General features: G+C 46.8%; 1 protein-coding gene across 3 annotated transcripts in view; it reads left to right on the plus strand.

Moving 5' to 3' along the window:
- Positions 1–24,032, plus strand: part of LOC116982109 (rho GTPase-activating protein 12) — a 251,518-nt gene that overhangs the window by 59,625 nt on the left and 167,861 nt on the right. The window lies entirely within an intron of this gene.

A 24,032-nucleotide genomic window follows, 5' to 3' on the forward strand; every position in this document is an offset into this window, starting at 1 on the left:
TATTTGTGTGACTGGAGATAGACACTAAATTCTGGAGTAACTCAGCGGGACAGGCAGCATCTTTAGATAGAAGGAATGGGTGATGTTTTGGGTTGAGACTCTTCTTCATACTTATTTGCTGCCTTTCCTGAGTTTTTATTGCATCTAATGTTTATTGGATGTAACTTTCCCAGTTTCTTTGCTCGGACTGTCAGTTCTATCTCCCTTGGAAATATTATGATAAATTACTGCTCAGTTTTAAACAGCATTAATTACGATACAATACAATACGAGACGATAGAATTTTATTAATCCCAGGAGGAAAATTGATCTGCCAACAGTTATAAAAACACAAAATACATGAAACATTAAATTAAAGTGATGAGTGGAAAGGATTGGGGATGTGCAAAGATTGGGGAGGAGGGAGTCAGTCTACCCCACGACAGAAGGGGAGGAGTTGTACCTTTTGATAGCCACAGGGAAGAAGGATCTCCTGCGGCATTCTGTCCTGCTTCTTGGTGGAACTAGTCTTTTCCTCAGGTTGGCCAGTGTGTCATGGAGGGGGTGAGCTGTATTGTCCAGGATGCTCTGAAGTTTCAGGAGCATGCTCCCCTTGAAGACCACCTCCCATGAATCCAACTCTGCCCCCAGGACGGAGCCAGCCTTCTTGACGAGTTTGTTGATCCTATTGGCGTCCGCAGCCTTCATCCTGCTGCCCCAGCACACGGCAGCAAATAAGATGGCCGATTGGTGGAACATCTGCAGCATCTTACTGCAGATGTTGAAGGATTGGAGCCTTCTCAAAAAATACAGCCTGAAAGCCCTGTCCCACTGTACAAGTTCATTCAAAGAGTTCTCCCGAGTTTGCCCTGATTCGAACTCGGAGATTTACGGTAATGGCCGCTCGTAGGTACTCGGGGCCCTCTTTGCTCCTATATTCGATTCCTCTTGTTATAAACGCCAAAATGCCATTTGCTTTCTTCACTGCCTGCTGTACCTGCATGCTTAATTTCATAGACTGATGTACAAGGACCCCCCAGATCCCGTTGTACTTCCCCTTTTCCCAGCTTGACGCCATTTAGATAGTAATCTGCCTTCCAGTTTTTGCTACCAAAGTGGATAACCTCACATTTATCTGCATTAAACTTCATCTGCCATGCATCTGCCCACTCCCTCAACCTTTCCAAGTCACCCTGCATCCTCATAGCATCCTCCTCACAGTTCACACTGCCACCCAGTTTTGTGTCATCTGCAAATTTGCTAATGTTACATTGAATCCCTTCATCCAAATCATTGATGTATATTGTAAATAGCTGCGGTTCGGCACTCCACTAGTCACACATACTAGTTTTTTTTACACAGAGAGTGGTGAGTCTCTGGAATTCTCTGCCACAGAAGGTAGTTGAGGCCAGTTCATTGGCTATATTTAAGAGGGAGTTAGATGTGGCCCTTGTGGCTAAGGGGATCAGGGGGTATGGAGAGAAGGCAGGTACGGGATACTGAGTTGGATGATCAGCCATGATCATATTGAATGACGGTGCAGGCTCGAAGGGCCGAATGGCCTACTCCTGCACCTATTTTCTATGTTTCTATGTTTCACTGCCTGCCATTCTGAAAGAGACCCGTTAATCCCTACTCTTTGTTTCCTGGCTGCCAACCACTTCTCTATCCATGTCAGCACTCTACCCGCAATACCATGTGCCCTTATTTTGCCCACTAATCTCCTATGTGGAACCTTATCAAATCTGCCCTGTCCAATCCTTTAAGAACCTTATATGTTTCTATAAGATCCCCTCTCATCTAAATTCCAGTGAATACAAGCCCAGTCAACCCATTTTTTAAATCATATGTCAGTCCCGGGAATTAACCTGGTGAACCTATGCTGCACTCCCTCAATAGCAATAATGTCCTTCCTCAAGTTAGGAGAGCAAAATTGCGCACAATACTCCAGCTGCGGTCTCACCAGGGACCTGTACAACTGCAGTAGGACCTACTTGCTCCTGAACTCAAATCCTCTCGCAATGAAGGCCAACTAGCTTTATTTATTGCCTGCTGTACCTACATTCTTTCAGTGACTGGTGTACAAGCACAACCAGGTCTCGTTGCACCTCCCCTTTCCCTAATCTGTCACCATTGAGATAATATTCTGCCTTCCTGTTCTTGCCATCAAAGTGGATAACCTCACATTGATCCACATTATACTGCATCTGCCATAATAATAATAATAATACATTTTGTTTATGGGCGCCTTTCAAGAGTCTCAAGGACACCTTACAAAAACTTTGCAGGTAGAGGAAAAACATGTAAGGGGAATGAAATAAATAGTAGAGACATGACTAGTACACAAAGTAAAGACAGAATTCAATACAAAACACAATATGAGGCAAAACACAATATGAGCCATGTATCTGCCCACTCACCCAACCTATCCAAGTCACCCTGCAGCCTCATAGCATCCTCCTCACAGTTCACACTGCCACCCACCTTTGTGTCATCCGCAAATTTGGAGACATTACATTTAATTCCCTCGTCTAAATTAGCAATATATATTGTAAATAACTGGGGTCCCAGCATCGAGCCTTGCGGCACCCCACTAGTCACTGCCTACCATTCTGAAAAGGACCCGTTAATTACTTTGCTTCCTGTCTGCCAACCAGTTCTCTATCCATATCAATACCCTACCCCCAATACCATGTGTTCTAATTTTGCACACTAATTGGTGTCGATGAATCTAGAAGGAAGGAGTTTAGAATAAGGAGTCAGGCGTTCAGGATTAAATTAAGACCGAGCACAGTGAATCTATGGAGTTCTCCACCCAAAAATAATGAGTTAATTTGTGACAAAGATTGATAGTTGTTTTGATATTAAGGGAATTGAGGAATTTAAGATTATAACGGGAAAGTGACAATGAGGTAATAACTTTGTTATGATCTTTGTTATGATGTAGCAAGTTCGAGGAAGCTAAAACACAATCCTCTTGTTTCAGGCTTTTATGTTCTGATCTCTTAGATAAATCTATGCCAAAGTTATTTCTCACTCCATTGCAACAAAGGCAATGGTTCTACATAAAATGTAACACAGATTTCTGGAAATACTCGATCATTGAGTGGCATCCGTCGGGGAGAGAAACCAGACAGTGTATCAGGTTGGAACCCTGTCTGTTTCTAAATGGCATTTGGTTAAAAGTGACTTTAAGTAGTGATACTCTAATTTATCTTTTTAGATTTATCATTCTGCTGTTGCATTGTAAAATAAAATGAATGCCCTGACAGATGGCCGCCACCAGGGGGACAGCGTTTCCTGTTGTGAGCACAGCAATCATTAAACCAGCATCGGCAGTTCCTTGTATCTACATTAAAATGTAGTTATGTTCAGTTAGCTATTTAATAAAACTGGCTTGTTCCAAAAGTAAATCATTTATTTGCTCACATGGAATTCCAGTGGTAAAGAGGTGTTTAAAGTAAAAAATATCTTTATTGAAGCATTTTCTTAACATTCACATATTAAGTTTATAACAGTGGACACTCCCATTTAGAGAGCCATAACGTCGTGCGACGTGGAAACAGTCCCCCAGGCCCAATGTTTCCATACCAACCAGGTGCCCCATTTAAACTAGCCCCACCTGCACGTGGTTGGCCAATATCCCTCTAAACCGTTCCTATTCATGTACCTGTCCAAATGTTTTTTAACACTTATTGTCCACATGGAACAGAAGGGTTTTCTCTTGAATCTGAGGTTTGTGGTTCCTTTATGTATCCAAGTTTAAATAAGGCATTGCAGTATAGAAGTTCAACACAATTTTTCTCTCAGTATGCCACTAAAAATCTATCTTCTTTTGTGGAATGAAACAAGTTTATTTTCTTTCTGTGTCACATTGGCACCTCCTGAAATTCCACTCATGACTCATCCACGCACATTTGACATGATTCCAGCATTACTTGCACCTTGGATGCAGTAATTCCCTTTGTAAAACTTGGGAATTATTAAGGGAAAAATTAACTTGTTATTCTTGGGGCAACCGTCATTAGACTCTCTCAGAACTGCTAGGTCTTCATAGCTCCCCTGGGCATCATTGATTGTGATCACTTTAATGTAAGGTTCTTGCCTTTTTTACCCTCAGATGCCTCAGTGCTTAAATGTAATAAAAATTAACTGGTGATGCTGGTTTATACGGAAGATAGGCACAAAATGCTGGAGTAACTCAGTGGGTCGGGCAATGTCTCTGGAAAAAATGGATTGGTGACGTTTTGGGTCAGGACCCTCTTCAGAGAAAAAAAAGTGTCCTGACCTGAAAAATCGCATATTGATTTTCTTCAGAGATGCTGACTGACCTGCTGGGTTATTCCAGCACTTTGTATTTATCTCTCAGTGCTTAAGTGAGCTCCATAATGGCATTGACCTGCCCAAGCTGCACCTCATCTCACTCTTCTCCCAGATGTGGCCTCAACTGTGCCTCAGAAGGTACCGTGCCTTTTCACTGCTAAAGCGAGCTGGGAGCTCATTGGTGCACTGTTGCCATGGTCAGTGAGAAAATTCTAAGCATACATTTCAAGTAAACTGATTTCCAATTGTAATTATGCCATTGGGTGGCGCGACTGACGTTGCAGCGGCCCCTGCAGCCTGTCTGTCTTTTTTAAATTTTTGTTGTCCATTGAATGTAGTTTATTGTGTTCTTTTTATATTGTTTTTGGCTGTGTATATGTGGGGGGTCGGGGGAAGGGGGAAACTTTTAAATCTCTTCCCTGCACGGGAGTCCCGACCTTTTTCCTGTCGGGTCTCCGTTGTCGTTGGGGCCTAGTACCGCGGAGTGGCCTCCAGCCAGAACGATCTGGGGGGCTCCAGCCGCGGAACCTGCGGACTACTTACCATCGTGGAGCTGGCCGGCCTCGGAGCGTGAGGAGCGGTGGTGGCGAGCGGCTGCGACCCGACTCCGAAGCTCGGTGGCTCCAGCCACAGGCCCGGTGGACAGTGACACTGGGAGCTCGCGGGTCCCTGATGGGAGACCGCTTTTCAGAGCTCCCGCAACGCAACTTCTCCCGCACGTGTCGCGGGGTTGGAACGACCTGGAACGGGGCCTTACATCGCCCGGCACGGCTTTAACGGCCGCGGGACATGCTAACGCCCACCTGGGGCTTTAACATCGGGAGAAGAACGGAACACAGGGGAGAGAAGACTTTGCCTTCCATCACAGTGAGGAGGAGATTCACTGTGATAGATGTTTGTGTGAATTAAATTGTTTGTGTGTCATGTAGAAATTGTTTATTTTGTATGGCTGTAGAAACAGAGTTTCGTTTGAGCCTCATTTGAGGTTCATATGACAATGAATAAAAATATTGAATTGTAATATTGTAATATTGTCAGAAGGAGTCTAATTTGCATTGTCCATAGGCATTGACATTCCTCAATATATTCTGTAATGTGGATTTTGTTCTGAAAAACAAATCAGTCCCAACTCATTTGTCACTTCTGCAGCTGGTAACTAGGAGGGGCAAAGGAATCAGGGAAAGCAGTTGGGAAATTACACAATAAATCGGACAAAATTTGTACGCTTAATGGGAAAATTCTATTCACAGGATGGAAAACTAAACAACATGTTCGCTAAACTAAACACATTCGCTGACAATGGAGGCAGCCTAGGACGGAAAGTTTGAAGAATGGTCTCGATGCAAGACGTCACTCATTCCTTCTCTCCAGAGATGCTGCCGATCCCGCTGAGTTACTTCAGCATTTTGTGCTTTTCATCGGTTTAAACCAGCTTCTGCAGTTCCTTCCTACACAGAACAATATGTTCCTGTGTGAACAATAATGAAGTCACAAAGGATGAAACTGAAACACTTGGCAATGTAAATAATCAGCTAGATAGTCAATGATAATCAACTCATCTTTTGGTTATCAAACTTTATCCTTGGAACAGAAATGTCTGATCCACTGGATTTACAGGCACATTGGATGCAACAACAATAATAAATATTATAAATGTAATTAATCTAAGTAAACTAGGCCACAGTAGTGCAAAACCAAAATACGCAGGGCAACCATTGATGTGCAAAGTCAGCAGTGGTGCAGTTTTGATGTAGGGTTGTAGTTACGGCTGTGATCAAGGCCCTGGTGAGACTGCACTATGATGACAGCAACTGTTTCTGGTTGTCGGGTTCTGGAGACAATGCAGAGAGGTAGTGAAAGATTGATTAATTGAGTCATAGAATCATTGAGACATACAGGCCCCTTCAGCCCAACTTGTCCACACTGGCCAACATGTCCCATCTACACCAGTCCCACCTGCTCGGGTTTGACCCATATCCCTCCAAACCTATCCTATCCATGTTTCTAGTTAAATGTTTGTTAAAAGCTGCGATAGTCCCTGCCTCAACTACCTCCTCTGGCTGCTCATTCCATACACCCACCACCCGAAAGTTTCTATTAAATCTTTCCCCCCTCACTGAAACGAGAGGAGATGCGAGACACCAAAATAAAACAAGAATGCAAACAATAATAATAAAAACAATAAGAAACAGAAACTAGATCAAACGTGAGACCTGACAGTACCCCCCCCCCCCCCCCCCCCCCCCCCCCCCCCCCCGCCCCCTCCACGGCCGGCACCTGACGGCCCAGGGTCTTCAGGATGTTGGCGTCAATATTCCCTGATAAGTTCAGGGTCGCATATGTTGCGAGCTGGCACCCAAGACCGCTCCTCAGGTCCATAACCCTCCCAATACACAAGATACTGACGACCACGACCACGCCGGCGCATACCCAGCAACCGGCTGACCGTAAACACGGGACCCCCATCAAAGAGCCGGGGAGGCGGAGGGGGTTTGGAGGCAGGGACCAGGGGGCTCTCCTTAAATGGCTTCAGTCGGGAGACATGGAAAGTAGGATGGACCCTCATGGCATGGGGGAGTTGGAGACGAACTGCCACAGGATTGATGACCTTCGATATGGGGAAAGGACCAACAAAACGAGGAGCCAGCTTCCGGGATTCCACCCTCAGAGGTAAGTCTCGAGTGGAGAGCCACACCTTTTGGCCAGGCGAGTATACTGGAGCCGGCGTTCTTCCACGGTCAGCCATCCTCTTGTAACGCGCAGAACTGCGCAACAGCATCTGACGAGCCCCATACCAAACCTTACGACAGCGACGGACGAGAGCCTGAGCGGAGGGCACACTGGACTCCTTCTCCACAGCAGGGAACAATGGCGGTTGATAACCATAGGCACACTGGAATGGAGAGAGACCAGAGGATGAGCAAGGAAGTGTGTTGTGTGCATACTCCAACCAAATAAGGTGTTTGCTCCAAGTTGAAGGGTTCTGTGCCACCAAGCACCGCAGTCCTGTCTCCAATTCCTGGTTAAGGCGTTCAGTCTGTCCATTGGATTCCGGGTGATAACCAGATGTAAGGTTGACCGTGGCGTCCAACAGAGAACAAAACTCCTTCAGAAGAGGGCAGGCCCGTGACAAAGTCCATGGAGATGTCTGATCAGAGGCGTGAGGGGACAGGCAGCGGACTCAGGAGGCCAAAGACGGGCCGACATGAGGTCTTGTTCTGAGCACAAATACTGCAAGCAGCGACGTACTCCTTAATCCCCCTCTCCACGGAAGGCCACCAAAACCGCTGTTTGGCCACAAACAGGGTTCGGCGGACACCGGGATGACAGGAGATCCGAGACGTATGAGCCCAGTGAATCACCTGTGAGCGAAGAGATTCGGGAACAAACAGACGATTAGAGGAACACCCTAGCGGGGACTGAATACCAGCAGTGGCCTCGGAAACTCTCTTCTCAATCTCCCAAGTAACCGCCCCAACAAAACAGGAAGCAGGCAGAATGGGAGTTGAAACCTTAGGGGCCGGGTCAGGATCAAACTGTCTGGAGAGAGCATCAGGTTTGCCATTCTTGGCACCAGGGCGGTAAGACAGTACAAAATCAAACCGATTAAAGAAGAGAGCCCACCTTGCTTGGCGTGAGTTGAGGCGTTTGGCTGACTTGATGTATTCCAGGTTCTTGTGGTCTGTCCAAACTAGAAACGGCTGCTCGGTGCCCTCCAACCAGTGTCTCCATTCCTCCAAGGCTGTTTTAACCGCTAACAGTTCACGGTTACCCACATCGTAATTTCTCTCAGCAGGAGAAAGCTTTCTTGAGAGGAAAGTGCAGGGATGCAGTCGACCATCTGTGGGGGATTTCTGGGAGAGTACGGCCCCGATGCTCACACCCGAAGCCTCCACCTCAACCACAAACTGGAGTGACGGGTCAGGGTGAACCAGGATGGGGGCTGAGGTGAAGCTCCTCTTGAGTCTCATAAATGCAGTTTCTGCTTGAGGGGACCAAGAGAAAGGCACGTGGGGTGAGGTCAGAGCATGAAGTGGTGCAGCAGTGACACTAAAGTTCCGGATAAACTTCCTATAAAAATTAGCAAACCCAAGGAACCCCTGAAGTCGCTTACGACTGGAGGGTGTAGGCCAGTTGGCCACAGCACTGACCTTGCTCGGGTCCATCTGTATACCAGCAGGTGATACAACATAACCAAGGAATAGAACAGTGTTAGCATGAAATTCACATTTCTCAGCTTTCACAAACAGGTCATTCAGGAGCAAACGTTCCAGCACCTGGTGTACATGCTGCACATGGGAAGTCTCGTCTGCCCCAGAATCAACCAAAGCCTGCAGGGAGTGACGCTGGGAATGAACCAACAATTGTACAGCCGTGAGTTGACGAGAGGAAAGGCTCATAGGAGCGGTACAACTCACCAATGTCCTCTCTTTCATTGGTGAGCTTTGTCTTTTACTGAACAGCTGTTCAACAAATGTCCCAGTTCACCACAGTAAACACACCTCCCCTCCCTTAGGCGGCGCTGCTGTTCCTCCGGGCTGAGTTTGGCTCGTCCCACCTGCATGGGCTCCTCCGAAGCGACAGGTGGTGCTGTAGGCTGACTGGACCGGCCGAGAGGGAAGAAGTCCCGACCGGAAGGCAAAGGGAGACGCTGCCGCCACTGCTGGGAGGAGGACCGAACTGCAGCCGATCTCCTCTCACGCTCTCTTTCTCTGAGCCTAGCGTCAATTTGGACAGCCAGGGAAATCATAGACCCGAAGTCGGAAGGCAGGGTTAATGGAGCCAACTGATCTTTGATAGCTTCAGACAATCCATTGCGAAAAGCATCCAACAAAGCAGCCTCATTCCATCCACTCTTAGCAGCAATAGTTCGAAAGTCAATAGCAAAATCCATAACTGTGCGATTACCTTGTTTCATGGAGACCAGGTTCTGTGAAGCCTCTCGGCCAGGATTGGAGTGATCAAATGTGCGGGACAGAGCTTCCATGAACAGGACCGACGTCTGGCAAACAGGAGAATTCCGAGACCATTCCGCCGTGGCCCAAGCCTCCGCTCTGCCCGACAGGTGCGTGATGATAAAGGCTACCCTTGAGCGTTCTGATGAAAAGGAAGCCGCTTGAAGTTTGAAATGCAGTCCACACTGAATCAAAAAAGGTCTACACTTCTCCGATTCCCCCGAGAAGTGTTCCGGTCTTGCCAGGTGGACGAATGGAGACGCTGCGGCAGCCGTGGCCATCGGAGCTCCTGGAGACACAGACAAGGAAACAGACTCGGCAGGCACGGGAGCCGCGGCAGGAAACAAAGAATCCAGCCGAGCAACCAGGTGTTCAAACCGGGAACTTAAAGTGTTCACCTGTGAGCCGATGTCCACCTGGAACCCCTGCTGACGCTCGCCGAGATCCCGGAACCCGGCGAAGATCGAGGTGAGTTGACCCTCGTTATGCGAGATGCGCTCCTCTTGCTTATGGAGCACTGCACGAAAAAGATCAGAGCCCGCTGAGTCCATTGTTGGCCAGTTCGTAATATCAGAACTGAACGAGGAGGAGGACTCAAATGCAGGCTCAGACACAGGGCAGATCAGTTTTCAGAGTTTAATCGGTCCAAGTCGGTACACACGTAAGCAAAAACGGAGGCAACAGTACAATCAAGGAGCAGGCAAAAACAGTGGTCGAAAAACAGGCAATGGTCGAGATAACAAGGTCAAAAGATTTCTAGAGCTGGCACGAGGTGATACGGAGTAACATACACAACGAACTGGCAATGAGAACTAAAACACAAAGGGCTTAAATACACAGACTAACAGGGGATAACGAGACACAGGTGAAACACATCAGGGCGGGGCCAACAATCACACGAGGGGAAACGACATGACAGGAAATTGGACCTGAAACGAGAGGAGATGTGAGACACCAAAATAAAACAAGAATGCAAACAATAATAATAAAAACAATAAGAAACAGAAACTAGATCAAACGTGAGACCTGACACTCACCTTATATCTATGGTTCTTGATTCCCCTAGACAAAAGACTCTGTGCATCTACACAATCTATCCCTCTCATGATTGTGAATACTATTAGTTCAGCCCTCATCCTCTTGCACTCCAAGGAATAGAGTCCCAGCCTGCTCAACCTGCATTCCAGGTACTAGGTGGCTGAGTTATTAGGACACCCTAGCACAGCAATTCACTAAAGTGAATCTGCATTATATTGTAAAGGCTAAGATAGAGTGCTGTGTGCTCCTTTAAATTAAACTGGAGAACTTGGCACCAGGGATCATAGGTGATTTGAGAGAAAATCTAAAATGTGGAGGAATTTCTTTAGTCTGTGGAATTAATCTGTGGAATTAATTGCCACAGAAGGCTGTGGAGGCCAAGTCAATGGATGTTTTGAAGGCGGAGAATGACAGATTCTTGATCAGTACGGTTGTCATGAGTTATGGGCAGAATGCAGGAGGATGGGGTTGAGAAGGAAAGATTGATCAGCCACGATTGAATAATATGATTAGTTTTAATCTGCAATTTGAGGAGAAGGTTAAATCGGAAGTGTCAGTGATGCAGTTGAACAAAGAAGGCATTAGAGAGGAGCTGGCCAAGGTAGACTGGAAAGGGATCCTAGCAGGAATGACGGTGGAATAGCAATGGCAGGAATTTCTGGGCATAATCCGGAAGACACAGGATCATTTAATTCCAAAAAGGAAGAAAGATTCTAAGGGGAGTAGGAGACAACCGTGGCTGACAAGTTAGGGATAGAATAAAACTAAAAAAAAGATGTATAACACAAGAAGGAATTAGGAGCAACACTAGCAACTTTGCGGATGACACAAAGCTGGGTGGCTGTGTGAACTGTGAAGAGGATGTTAGGAGGTAGCAGGGTGACCTGGACAGATTGAGTGAGTGGGCAGATGCGTGGCAGATGCAGTATAATATAGATAAATGTGAGGTTATCCACTTTGGCGGCAAAAACAAGGGGGCAGATTATTATCTCAATGAGGTTAGGTTAGATAAGGGGGAGGTGCAGCGAGACCTGGGTGTCCTTGTACACCAGTCACTGAAAGTTGGCATGCAGGTACAGCAGGCAGTGAAGAAAGCTAATGGAATGTTCGCCTTCATAACAAGAGGATTTCAGTATAGGAGTAAAGAGGTTCTTCTGCAGTTGTATAGGGCTCTGGTAAGATCACGTCTGGAGTATTGTGTACAGTTCTGGTCTCCTAATTTGAGGAAGGACATCCTTGTGATTTAGGCAGTGCAGGGTAGGTTCACGAGATTGATCCCTGGTATGGCGGGACTGTCATATGAGGAAAGATTGAAAAGACTAGGCTTGTATTCACTGGAGTTTAGAAGGATGAGGGGCTGATCTTATAGAAACATATACAATTATAAAAGGACTGGACAAGCTAGATGCAGGAAAAATGTTCCCAATGTTGGGCGAGTCCAGAACCAGGGGCCACAGTCTTTTAAGACTGAGGTGAGAAAAATCTTTTTCACCCAGAGAGTTGTGAATTTGTGGAATTCCCTGCCACAGAGGGCAGTGGAGGTCAAATCACTGGATGGATTTAAGAGAGAGTTAGATAGAGCTCTAGGGGCTAGTGGAATCACGGGATATGGGGAGAAGGCAAGCACTGGGTTATTGATTGGGGACGATCAGCCATGATCACAATGAATGGCGGTGCTGACTCGAAGGGCTGAATGGTCTCCACCTGTACCTATTTTCTATCTTTCTATGTTTCTACGAATCGCGAGGAGCCATGTTAGGCAGAATGGTCTAATTCTGCTATGGGTGATGAATGTGTGGAGTAATCTTCCAGAACTCGGGGGAATAAAAGTATGGAATCATTTAAGTAAACATGTTTGATGCAATGAGTGGGGTGGGGGAACATGTTGTGGCTGAGCTAAGTGAATGAATCACATTTGGCAGAATGACTTTCCTCATCTTTAGTTATCTAATGATCTTGAATAAGGAAATCCAGTTCCAATACACTTATTGACTAAAGGATTGAGTCACATTTGAACACACTTGGCCAATCCTTCTCGATAAACATGATGTTTATATTTAAACTTCAAAGCGACAGACCTTATTTACTTTTGCAGGTTACACAAGTGTCTCAGGGTGGTTCGGTGTGTTGCAGAGTACACCCACGCACACATGTCCACACGGATGAGACAGATGCACAAGCAAACGCCGACTGGTGTCAACATCAAACCTTCAGGGCACGGCACACATACATGCGTCCAACTGCCTGTGGCACCCATAGCGGTGTCAGCTACCTGACACAGATACACAATATCTATCTGGGACAACACAGTAAAGCTTAGACAAGGTTTGATTTATTCCTCCTGCGCGTGTCGGTCTCAGTAAAATCAGGTAACTAGGTTAATGCAGAATGAGATAAATTGTCATGGTCAGTCTGTGTGTGAGCATTACTTACTGAGAACCACAGGGAAACGTTGGAGAACAGGAGGTCATGGCCTATAAGGTGTAATGTGCAATTGACAGTCTTTGTGCAGAATATTAGTGACCATTTCAGCGTGGGATTGCTGCCTGCAAACAGCTGAATTGGGCTGCGGGGTAGGAAGGAAAGGGCACCTTCTGGAACTGAGGCCATATGTGGCAGGTTGGAATAGAGGGAGTGAGGTGGGAAGTTTGAATGGGGTGGCACGGTGGTGTAGCGGTAGAGTTGCTGCCTTACAGTTTCAGAGACCTGGGTTTGATCCTGTCTACAGGTGCTCTCTGTACAGAGTTTGTACGTTCTCCATGTGATCTGCGTGGGTCTCCGAGATCTTCTGTTTCCTCCCACACTCCAAAGATGTACAGGTTTGTAGGTTAATTAGCTTGGTATAAATGTAAAATGTCCATAGTGCGTGTTCTTCTTCCTCGTGTCGGACATCTTCTTTATCACGTCTTTCCAGTGGTTGGCGCAAGCGAGCGCAGCGGCATTTGGTTCGGCCAGGTCATCTTCGGTACATTGTGGAGCTTGGCTACATCTCATGATGTGTTCCATGGTTTGGGATTTGCCACACACACATGCATCGGAAGTTGTTATTTTCCATTTCTTCATGGACACCTTGCAGCGTCCTTCGCCGACCCGCAGGCGGTTCAGTGTTTTCCAGACAGCCTAAGGTTGATCGTGGCCGGTAGCGAGGCATTCATCTGGGGTGATGCCTCTCTCCATCCATTGGGTTGGCTGGCTGCCAAGGCTGTTCCACTGGTTCTGCCATTCAGTAATCCTGGCATCAGTTGGGGTGGTCTCCAGTACTTCAGCTATGTCCAGGAAGCTGCTCCTGGAGCTGAGCCGTTTCTGGGCAGCAGAGTGCTCATGGAGTGAGTGCCGGTTGTCATTGGCCTGCTTTGTGCGCTCGGCTTGTAGGATAGAGCGTGTAGGATAGTGTTAATGTGCAGGGATCGCTGGTCAGTGCAGACTCAGTGGGCCGAAGGGCCTGTTTCCGCGCTGTTTCTCTAAACTAAATTAAACTAAAGGACCTGGGATGGCCATGATGTCAGCCATGACCCTGTTGGGGTGGGTGGAAGATCATGTATTAATCATGTACTGTCTTTCTGCTGACTGGATAGCACGCAACAAAAGCTTTTCGCTGTACCTCTATACATGTGACAATAACCTAAACTCAAAGATTGGGACATGGCACTGAGTGTAGCCTCTGGGACAGATGATCAAGTCTGGGGTACGGGTGCGGTGATGTGCCGTCTGAGAGAGGGAGAGTGAGGGGTGGTGAGGTTGTTGACTTGGGACTTAGTGGACAATCAACTGTTGGGTTATTGGGTGGATCGGTACTATACTAGTGGTGGGGGAGAAGCAAATGATAGAAATAAGCAAGGGATGTGTATAAAATGTAAGGTGGTATCCACTCCAACACAGAGTTTTTACAAGCCAGATCTGCAGGAGCAACTAACAATGATTACTAAGGTACACAAAATTGCTTGAGGAACTCAGCGGGTGCAGCAGCATCTATGGAGCGAAGGAAATGATTACTGTTTGCTTTACCTTGGACTTTAGAGATATAGCATGGAAACAGATCCTTCGGTCCACCGAGTCTGTGCTGACCCCATATATTAGAACTATTTTACACACTAGGGACAATTTACAATTTTTACCAAATCCAATTAATCTGCATGTCTTTTGGAGTGTGGGATGAAACCGGAGCACCCAGAGAAAACCCACGCAGTCACAGGGAAAACATACAAACCCTGTTCAGACAGCACCTGTAGTCAGGATTGATCCCGGGTCTGTGGCGCTGTAAGGCAGAAACTCTACTGCAGTGCCACCATGCCACCCCTCGAGTAATGCCATATAATGTCTCCTACAGGCCCCAACAGGAACACAAGAAGGAATTAGGAGCAACACTAGCAAGTTTGCGGATGACACAAAGCTGGGTGGCTGTGTGAACTGTGAAGAGGATGTTAGGAGGTAGCAGGGTGACCTGGACAGATTGAGTGAGTGGGCAGATGCGTGGCAGATGCAGTATAATATAGATAAATGTGAGATTATCCACTTTGGCGGCAAAAACAAGGGGGCAGATTATTATCTCAATGAGGTTAGGTTAGATAAGGGGGAGGTGCAGCGAGACCTGGGTGTCCTTGTACACCAGTCACTGAAAGTTGGCATGCAGGTACAGCAGGCAGTGAAGAAAGCCAATGGAATGTTCGCCTTCATAACAAGAGGATTTCAGTATAGGAATAAAGAGGTTCTTCTGCAGTTGTATAGGGCTCTGGTAAGATCACGTCTGGAGTATTGTGTACAGTTCTGGCCTCCTAATTTGAGGAAGGACATCCTTGTGATTTAGGCAGTGCAAGGTAGGTTCACGAGATTGATCCCTGGTATGGCGGGACTGTCATATGAGGAAAGATTGAAAAGACTAGGCTTGTATTCACTGGAGTTTAGAAGGATGAGGGGGAATTCTTATAGAAAATTATACAATTATAAAAGGACTGGACAAGCTAGATGCAGGAAAAATGTTCCCAATGTTGGGGGAGTCCAGAACCAGGGGCCACAGTCTTTTAAGACTGAGGTGAGAAAAATCTTTTTCACCCAGAGAGTTGTGAATTTGTGGAATTCCCTGCCACAGAGGGCTGTGGAGGCCAAGTGACTGGATGGATTTAAAAGAGAGTTAGATAGAGCTCTATGGGCTAGTGGAGTCAAGGAATATGGGGAGAAGGCAGGCACGGGTTATTGATTGGGGACGATCAGCCATGATCACAATGAATGGCGGTGCTGGCTCGAAGGGCCGAATGGCCTCCTCCTGCACCTGTTTTCGACGTTTCTATGTTACTATGTTGGAAACACCATCACTTGGTGCTTGTCTGGCACAGAGCCCATGCTGAGAGAGTAATTAGTTCAGCAGGGGAGTCCCACAGGGGCACGACATAGACAGTGTCATCACCATGTTTCATGCCATGAAATGTCTGATGTAGATGGAAACAAGAGCCATGTGGTCAAATTATGGGCAAGTGCCTTTAAATTATTCTCCCACAACATGATGTTCAATAGCTTTCTGTTCTTATGTGTATGCACCTGCTTTATTTTCAGTTACACGAGAACAGCTGTTATTTATTGATGGAAAGTAGTGAATGGTAGCAAATACTCTGTTTTACCTGTAAGGTATTTGAACAGACCTCAATTTGTTTCCACCTGAAATTAATGCACTGATTTTTCAGATACAAGGAACTGCGGGTGCTGGTTTCCCAAATAAAGGCACAAAATGCTGGAGTAACTCAGCGCGTCAGGCAGCTTCTCTGGAGGACATGGATAGGTAACATTTTGGGTCGGGATCCTTCTTCAGACTGATTGTAGTGGGGTGAAAGAGAGGTGCGGATTGGTCAAAGCCAAGCAAGTGATAGGTGGATCTGGGATACAAAGATGTCCGTGAAATAAAGAGAGAAGGGGAGTGAAATATGAAACCGGAGGAAGGAATATAGGTGGAAGGGGACGGTGGGATGGGGAAAGAGTGGTGGGATAGTGGGAGAAATGGGTGTGGAAGATGGGAGACAGGGAAAAGATGTTATGGGGAGGCAGAGATTTAGTTGGTCAATTACACAAAATTGGGGAATTCCAGTTTCACTTCTTAGTTTCTTACTTTAGCCCAGCCTCGCTCTTATCAAACTGCCCCATTTTGTCACCGTGGTTTCATGAAATCACCATGACTTGAGAAGCGGGTGAGGTTCAGGTGCCTGGGAGTGTTGCTCCTGTTGATTGAACAGATTCCCAGGCATTCTGAAGATTAGCTCTACCCCTGCATGAAGTTGCTCTCTCCAGCACTTGGTGAGAAAGACTATCGTGTGTGGAGACAAGGGGCAGCCTTGTGTGCCAACAGCTTGCACTGAAATTGGCTCCTTTGTAGACTCCATTGTTGGGAACTTGGGACCATGGCTTAATTGGCTCCATGCAGCAAACATGAGCTGTGGGTGAATTTCTGTGTTAGCCTCCCTCTCCACAACTATGTTACTTAATGAGGATCACCAAAGGCAGTGAGACAGGGAGAGAAGAGGCATGAGATATGACGTCAGGGGAAGGGATATATATAGAAGGGGATGGGGGGAAGAGGAAGAGATAGCGGGCAAAATGTGTGCTTATCTGGGTGAAGCAGCTTTCTCCCCACCGCTACCTCAATCAATCTGAAGAAGGGTCCCGACCAAAAATGTAATCTATCCATGTCCTCCAGAGATTCTGCCAGGCTCGTTGTTACTCCAACATTTATATCTTTCTTTTTTGCATTATCATGCTGCTTTTTTCACAAGATCTTATTATGAATAAATTGGTTGACATATTATTACAGTGCATCATATTTTCCTAGCCTATGCTGCTTAATTAATGAATAAAGTGATGTTCTTTCTCTGTGAGGAGAGTGTGGTAGCTGATTGAAAGATCACAGCTGTCCATGCAGTTCAGCAGTTAAGCCACTGGGGGCTGATATCACTGCGATATCACACTATCACTATCACAGTGATTTTGGAAATCCTCCAGGGATGATCTGGCTCCCACTGTGACTGATGCTGCCCACAGTTCCAGAACATTACACATGGTGCAGAATAAGACCATTCAGCCCATTGACCAGCTAACCAGGGATTGACATGGGCTGTGTTTAGATTAACTTAGTTTAGAGATACAGCACAGAAACAGGCCCTTTGGCCCACCGAGTCCGCACCGACCAGTGATCCCCGCACACTAACACTATTCTATACATTAGGGATATTTTACAATCTTTGCCGAAGTCATTTAACCTACAAACCTGTACTTCTTTGGAGTTTGGGATGAAACCAGAGCACCCGAACAAAACACACGCGGTCACAGGGAAAATGCACAAACTCTCATACAGACAGCACCCATAGTCAGGATCGAACCCGGGTCTATGGCAGCAACTCTACCTCTGCATCACTGTGCCACCTTTTTGTGGTTCTCATGATATTACTAAAGATAAAAAGGAAATCATCACATCTACGTTGCTCCTATTAAGACCTCAAAATACCTCAGGACAGCAGGAAGAAGTGGGAAAGGCTGTTGGTCGTCAGTTTTTTATTCTGATCTGCAGTACTCTCAAGCCCTCGACAAGATGAATGATTGCAGTTTGTATTCAACATTGTGGGATTTGAACACACAACCAAGAGGTAGGTGCGATAACAAGTTAGAGTCATAACAATGTACAAAATATATGAAACTAGTCGGTTAAGTAATCCAAGAGTAGAAATGTCGAGGTAGCTGTGGGATAATGTCAAAGATCTCTTAATTCTCGTGAGTTTTAGATCATTCTTTCATCTCACACTCCGTTTTTTTTTTTGCATAATTGAAAGTAGAAGCGTAGCTCTGTCAACTTCCGCATTGTTTCCCAATGCGTTTAGAACCAATGAGATTGTGCCTCTGCTACATCAGTGAATGTTCACTGAAGGTGTGGTGTCAAAGGAGAGTTAGATATATGTGACCCGTGACCACAGATCTATTCGTGGTTCCCGCTTTCAGCATTCAAAACCAAACGGCCTCCAAAGTAAATACTGCAAAACAACCTCGCTAATGGCCAGTTACCGAGTAATCACTCACTGACTGAAAAGCCTGGAAAATTCCTAAAACGGTTGTCATCTACATGACACATATATTGAAAGAGGTCAGTGGAGAAGGGCTCCTCCCTCGCGATCGTTCCTCGTAAGCCAGTGATTCACTATGTGATACTCACAGGGGCTTTGCAAACTAAACAACTCAAAGCTGGAATCCAATGGTTCAATGGTCATATGTACTGAGGTACAGTGAAATTCATTTCTGTGTACAGTTCAGTACAAGTATCACTGTACATAAGCACTTTGATACATCTTAGATTAAGCATCTCAAATACAGTACAAGTGTCTAGCAGTAGTTTCGCTGAACACCAACACTCAACCTGCCTTGCCCAATGCAATTGCCCAGTTGTCAAACATTTTAACTCTTTGTCAAACTTCCACACTATCCCTGGTTCTGTCCTGGGTCTCCTCCACTGTGAGAGTGAGGCCACATGCAAATGGGAGGAACAGCACCTCATGTTTCGCTTGGGCAGCTTACAACCCAGCGGCATGAAAATTGATTTCTCTAAGTTTAAGTAAGTCTTACGCTCCCTCCCTCTCCGACCCTCCCCCCACCCAAGTCCCCTTGCTAATTTCACCATTTGTATTCCTTCGTTATCACCTCGTTCCCATCCATCAATGGACCATTGTGGGCTCCACAATGCAGTCATCGATGCCGGCTCTGCTTTGTTCTGTTCCTTCCCATACCTCCAGTGTCCCTCTCCCTGACACTCAGTCTGATGAAGAGTCTCAACCTGAAACATGACCTATTCCTTTTCTCCAGAGATGCTGCCTGACCTGCAGAGTTTCTCCAGCATTTTGTGTCTATCTTCAGGGTATCTGCAGTTCCTTTTTACACAGTGTACAGTGTCACCAGTTTGCCGCCATTTTCAAGTCCCAGTTGTTGTAAGTACAGGGTTCTTGACCTGACCATGAAGGCCCGTTGTCCTGGCGTTCTTGCAGGGTTGGCCTGGCCAAACGTAGCCATGGTGTTCTCCGCTGCTACCCCACCATTATAGGCCGCGTCCGATCCATGTGCTCGGCCTCTTGGAGCAGCGCCCGGTCCAGCCGAGCCCCAGGCTGTTGCAGGGCCTCCAGCGGCCCACTCCAGCATCAGGGTATGGGGAAAAGGCAGGAGAATGGGGTTAGGAGGGAGAGATAGATCAGCCATGATTGAATGGCAGAGTAGACTTGAAGGGCCGAATGGCCTCATTCTGTTCCTATCACTTATGACATTATGACCTGATGACTCCACTGTGGAGGCCGTGCACTCCATCCCGTCGCTGTTCCATAACCGGCCTTCCGACTGACCCCATCCACTCTGGGCGGGTGAGCCGGGCCTAACGGGCGGGTTCCCGGTGCTAGGGTCCTCGGCCCGCAGTGGTGAGCCGGGCCTGCTGGAGGGTCTGGCTGTGGATTGCCAGGATATGCAGGGAATGGTGTGGTTTGAATTTGACTGCCGAGTTACTGATATTGTTGAATCTTTGAGCTCAGATTCATTGTTTCTAAGCCTTCAGCAGTTTTATGTTTATAGATAGTTTAGTTTAGTTTAGTTTAGTTTAGTTTAGAGATGCAGCTAGGGTTGCCAACTTTCTCACTCCCAAATAAGGGACTGACTCGACTGTGGCTGGGTGAATGATGAGTTGGCCCGAGTGCTGGACTGCACACAAAACCCAGTGGCGGCACAGCTGAGGAGCTTTGGCCCGCACAACGTCGCACGCAAAGCCCAGCACCCCATCCAACTCATGAACCGATGATCGGCCATGAGAAGGAGGGGCGGTGTTAACGGCAGTAAGTGAAGGTCCGAAGGTCGGACAGCTGGCTGGGATGCGGACCGACAGGGCCACGGGTGAGGCGCTGCTGCTGCACACCATGGACTGTACGGTCCCGTATGGGACAAACCAATTTAGCCCAAAATACGGGATGTCCCGGCTAATACGAGACAGTTGGAAACCTTAGATACAGTGCTGGAACAGGCCCCTTGGTCCACTAAGTCTGCCCCGACCAGCGATCTCTGCACATTAACTCTACCCTACACACACTGGGGACAATTTACAATTATACCAAGCCAATTAACCTACAAACCTGTACGTCTTTGGAGTGTGGGAGGAAACCAGAGCACCCGGAGAAAACCCACGCAGGTCACGGGGAGAGCGTACAAACTCCATACAGACAGCACCCATGGTCAGGATCAAACCCGGGTCTCTGACGCTGTAAGGCCGCAACTCTACCGCTGCGCCACTGTGTCGCCCATGGAGGAAGTTATTTTATTACTGTCACCATTATTCACATTATACTTGGCCACAAACCAGGATGAGCTAACTGGCCTTGCTGTTAGACTGCTCCTTGCATACTGGAAGCATTGCTGGAAATCAACCCGATGGTGATGCAGATTAAAGGGCAGGTGGTGGTCCTCATGACCACCTAGTCTGTCAGTCATCACTCCTTGTCCTCAACATGACGGATAACAAGCTGGGCAAGACACGGGAGCCACTGACTTCTGAAATAGTATACAGCACCTTCAGAACAGAATGTAGACTGAAAAACAAAGCTCAGAGAAAAGGTGACCCTGCTGAGTCCTCTCCAGTGAATGTAACAGAATGCCACTTCTCAGGCCCATTCTGTACTGCTTTGTGGCAATTTTACTTTTCCGTCTACACACTGATCATTGACACAACAAGCTGGAGTAACTCAGCGAGACTGGCAGCATCTCTGGAGAGAAGGAATGGATCACTTTTTGAGTCGAGACACTTCTTCAGACTGCCTTCTGAAGAAGGGTCTCGACCCGAAAATGTCACCCATTCCTTCCCTCGAGAGATGCTGCCTGTCCCGCTAAGTTACTCCAGCATGTTGTGTCTATCTTCGGTGTAAATCAGCATCTGCAGTTCCTTCCTACATACTGATCAATTGTGTTCTGAATTCTTTGTCCAGACATTCCTGTATTCATCTCACTGTCTTTGTCGTGGGAAGTTTACCTTGCTATGTGCAGTAACGAGGGGAGAAGCTGAGTGGTGTGGGGGTTATCACAGGGATCAGTCTCTCACTCTGCAGTACGCAGGAACCCAGCATTAAATCAGCTCAAAGCCTCAATCATGTCCCTTGTGGCTCGTGAACCATTAGGAATGAATTGACGATCTAATTAAGAGCTCTTTAATTTAGTTTAGAGATACAGCATGGAAACAGGCCCTTCGACCCACTGTGTCCATGCCGACCATCTATCGTCCAATCCCACTAGTTCCATATTATCCACTTACTCATCCACTCCCTGCACTAGAAGCAATTTACAGAGGCCAATTAACCTACCAACACGCACATCTTTTGGGATATGGGAGGAAACTGGAGTGTCCGGAGGAAACCCGTGTGATCATGGAGAGAACGTGCAAACTCCACAGTGACAGCACCCAAGGTCAGGGTCAAACTCAGATCTCTGGTGTTGTTAGGCAATGGCTGTATCAGCTGCGCCACTGTGCCGTCCTGTGGTGAGTAAAAACATCACTGGAGCTGGTCTTTTGGAGTTGGAAAATAGTGTTGTGCTGTCTCTGTGTCATAGAGTGAAACAGTTTGGAAACAGGCCCTTCGGCCCAATTTGCCCTCACCGGCCAACATGTCCCAGTTACACTAGACCTACTTGCCTGCGTTTGGCCCAGATCCCTCCAAACTTGTCCTGTCCATGTACCTGTCCAAATGTCTCTTAAACGTTGCAATAGTACCTGTCCCAACTACCTCCTCTGGCAACTCGTTCCATACACCCACCACGCCTTGTGTGAAAATGTCACCCCTCAGATTCATATTAAATCGTTTCCTCTTCACCTTATACCTGTCCTCTGGTCCTCGATTCCCCTACTCTGGGCAAGATACTCTGCATCTACCTTATCTATTCCTCTCATAAATTAAAGGACTCTTTAGTTAGAAAATAGTGTTGCAGCAAGATAAAAGCTTGTTTGTGGTCTACCTTGCCTTCAACTGAGGCCGAGGAGACCCAATAGTATCCCACACTTGGGAAGGACATTACATCTCATATAGTGAGAGGGATAGGCCTTGGAGAGATTTGAAGAGGCATGGTCTGATTAATGAAAGAATGGTAGATGCAGTTGCAGTATTAATGTTACTACTAAAGAGAATTGTTATATCAGTGAAATAGAAATATATTCAGGTCTCTGGGTGAATCAAGAGAACATAGTCATAGTCACACAGCGGGAAACATGCCCTTTGGCCCAACTCATCCATGCCAATCAAGATATCCCATCTAAGCTGGTCCCATTTCTCCGAGTTTGACCCATATCCATCTATACCTCTCCTATCCATGTACATATCCATGTGTCTATTAAATGGTATTACAGTACCTGTGTATTTTCTGTCATGGCCAAATGGACAAGATATCTGTAAAAACGGAACGTATTTGTTGCCTGGGGCAGCCTGCATCTTGTTCGAAATCCCTATTTAAAGAACAATGTCAATGCATTGGAAGCAATTCGGAGATTCACTAAATCGTATCTGGGATGGGTGGGTCGGCTAATGAGTAAAATTGCACAGACAAGGCATGTATCCACTGGAATTTGAAGGGATGTGATTGAAACATGAGGTTCTGAGTGTGGATGTGGAGAATCAGAGCATCGAGAACTAGGTGTCACTGTAAAGGTCACTCTAATGGGCCTGTCTCACTTAGGCGACTTTTTAGGCGACTACAGGAGACTATGCAGTCGCCACATGTTCATGGGTGGTTGCCAGGGAGTCGCCTTCATTGTCGTGAGTAATTCCTGCATATCGGAACTAGTCGCGGCTTCATTCTGGTCGCCGCTAATTTTTCAACATGTTGAAAAATTAGCGGTGATCAGAATGAAGCCGCCATGGAGAGTAGCGAGAATTCTCGTGCCGTAGGTGCAGCGGTAGTGTGTCGTCAGGAGGTCGTAGGTTCTCGTAGGTTGTAGGCGGTGCTGACCGGTGAATTTCATTGGCTTATTGGGAAAAAAAGAAAGTAAACAGTAGTTTTCAGAACCAAGGATAACCGACCGGTAATATTAATGACCGCTGAGCTTCACAGCCATGTATCTCTGGCTTCTTAAAAGTTGTCTCCACTCCTTCTCCCCACCCCATCTCCCCTTCTCCCCCCTTCTCTCCCCCCCTCTTTTAAAGGACTTACGTGACCCTTCCCGTACACTGTGCTTTCACCGTCTTAATTCCAGCGCCAACCTTCCTGTTCATCGCAGTGTGTCTGTATCACATTGGCTTTGCACCGTGTGAATTTCACTCAGACAGCGCTCCCCCCCACTTGCCCTGTCCCCCGCCTGTATAACTTAACTGGCTGTTAAGTGATGTGTGTATGTGTGTGTTCTTGATAGTCGCTTGAAAAATCACCTAAGTGGGACAGGCCCCTAATAAGACGGGTGGAATGTTTTTCCTCTCAGAAAATATAGAGTCATGGAACTCTTTTCCTTCCTCGGAGGGCAATCTGAATATTGTTAGTATAGTTTCTTAATACTTATACAAGGGTTTAGGAGTTTACACATTGTCCCTGTGACCGCATGGATTGTCTCCAGGTGCTCCAGTTTCCACCCACATTCCAAAGACGTACAGGTTTGTATGTTAATTGGTTCCTGTAAACTATCCCTCATGTAGGATAGGTGTACAGGTGATTACTGGTCGGTGGGCTGAAGGTCCTGTTTCCACTCTGTAACTCTGAACCAAGCAGGTGAAA

The sequence above is a fragment of the Amblyraja radiata genome, chromosome 16 (assembly GCF_010909765.2).
Source record: "Amblyraja radiata isolate CabotCenter1 chromosome 16, sAmbRad1.1.pri, whole genome shotgun sequence".
Lineage (NCBI taxonomy): Eukaryota > Metazoa > Chordata > Chondrichthyes > Rajiformes > Rajidae > Amblyraja > Amblyraja radiata.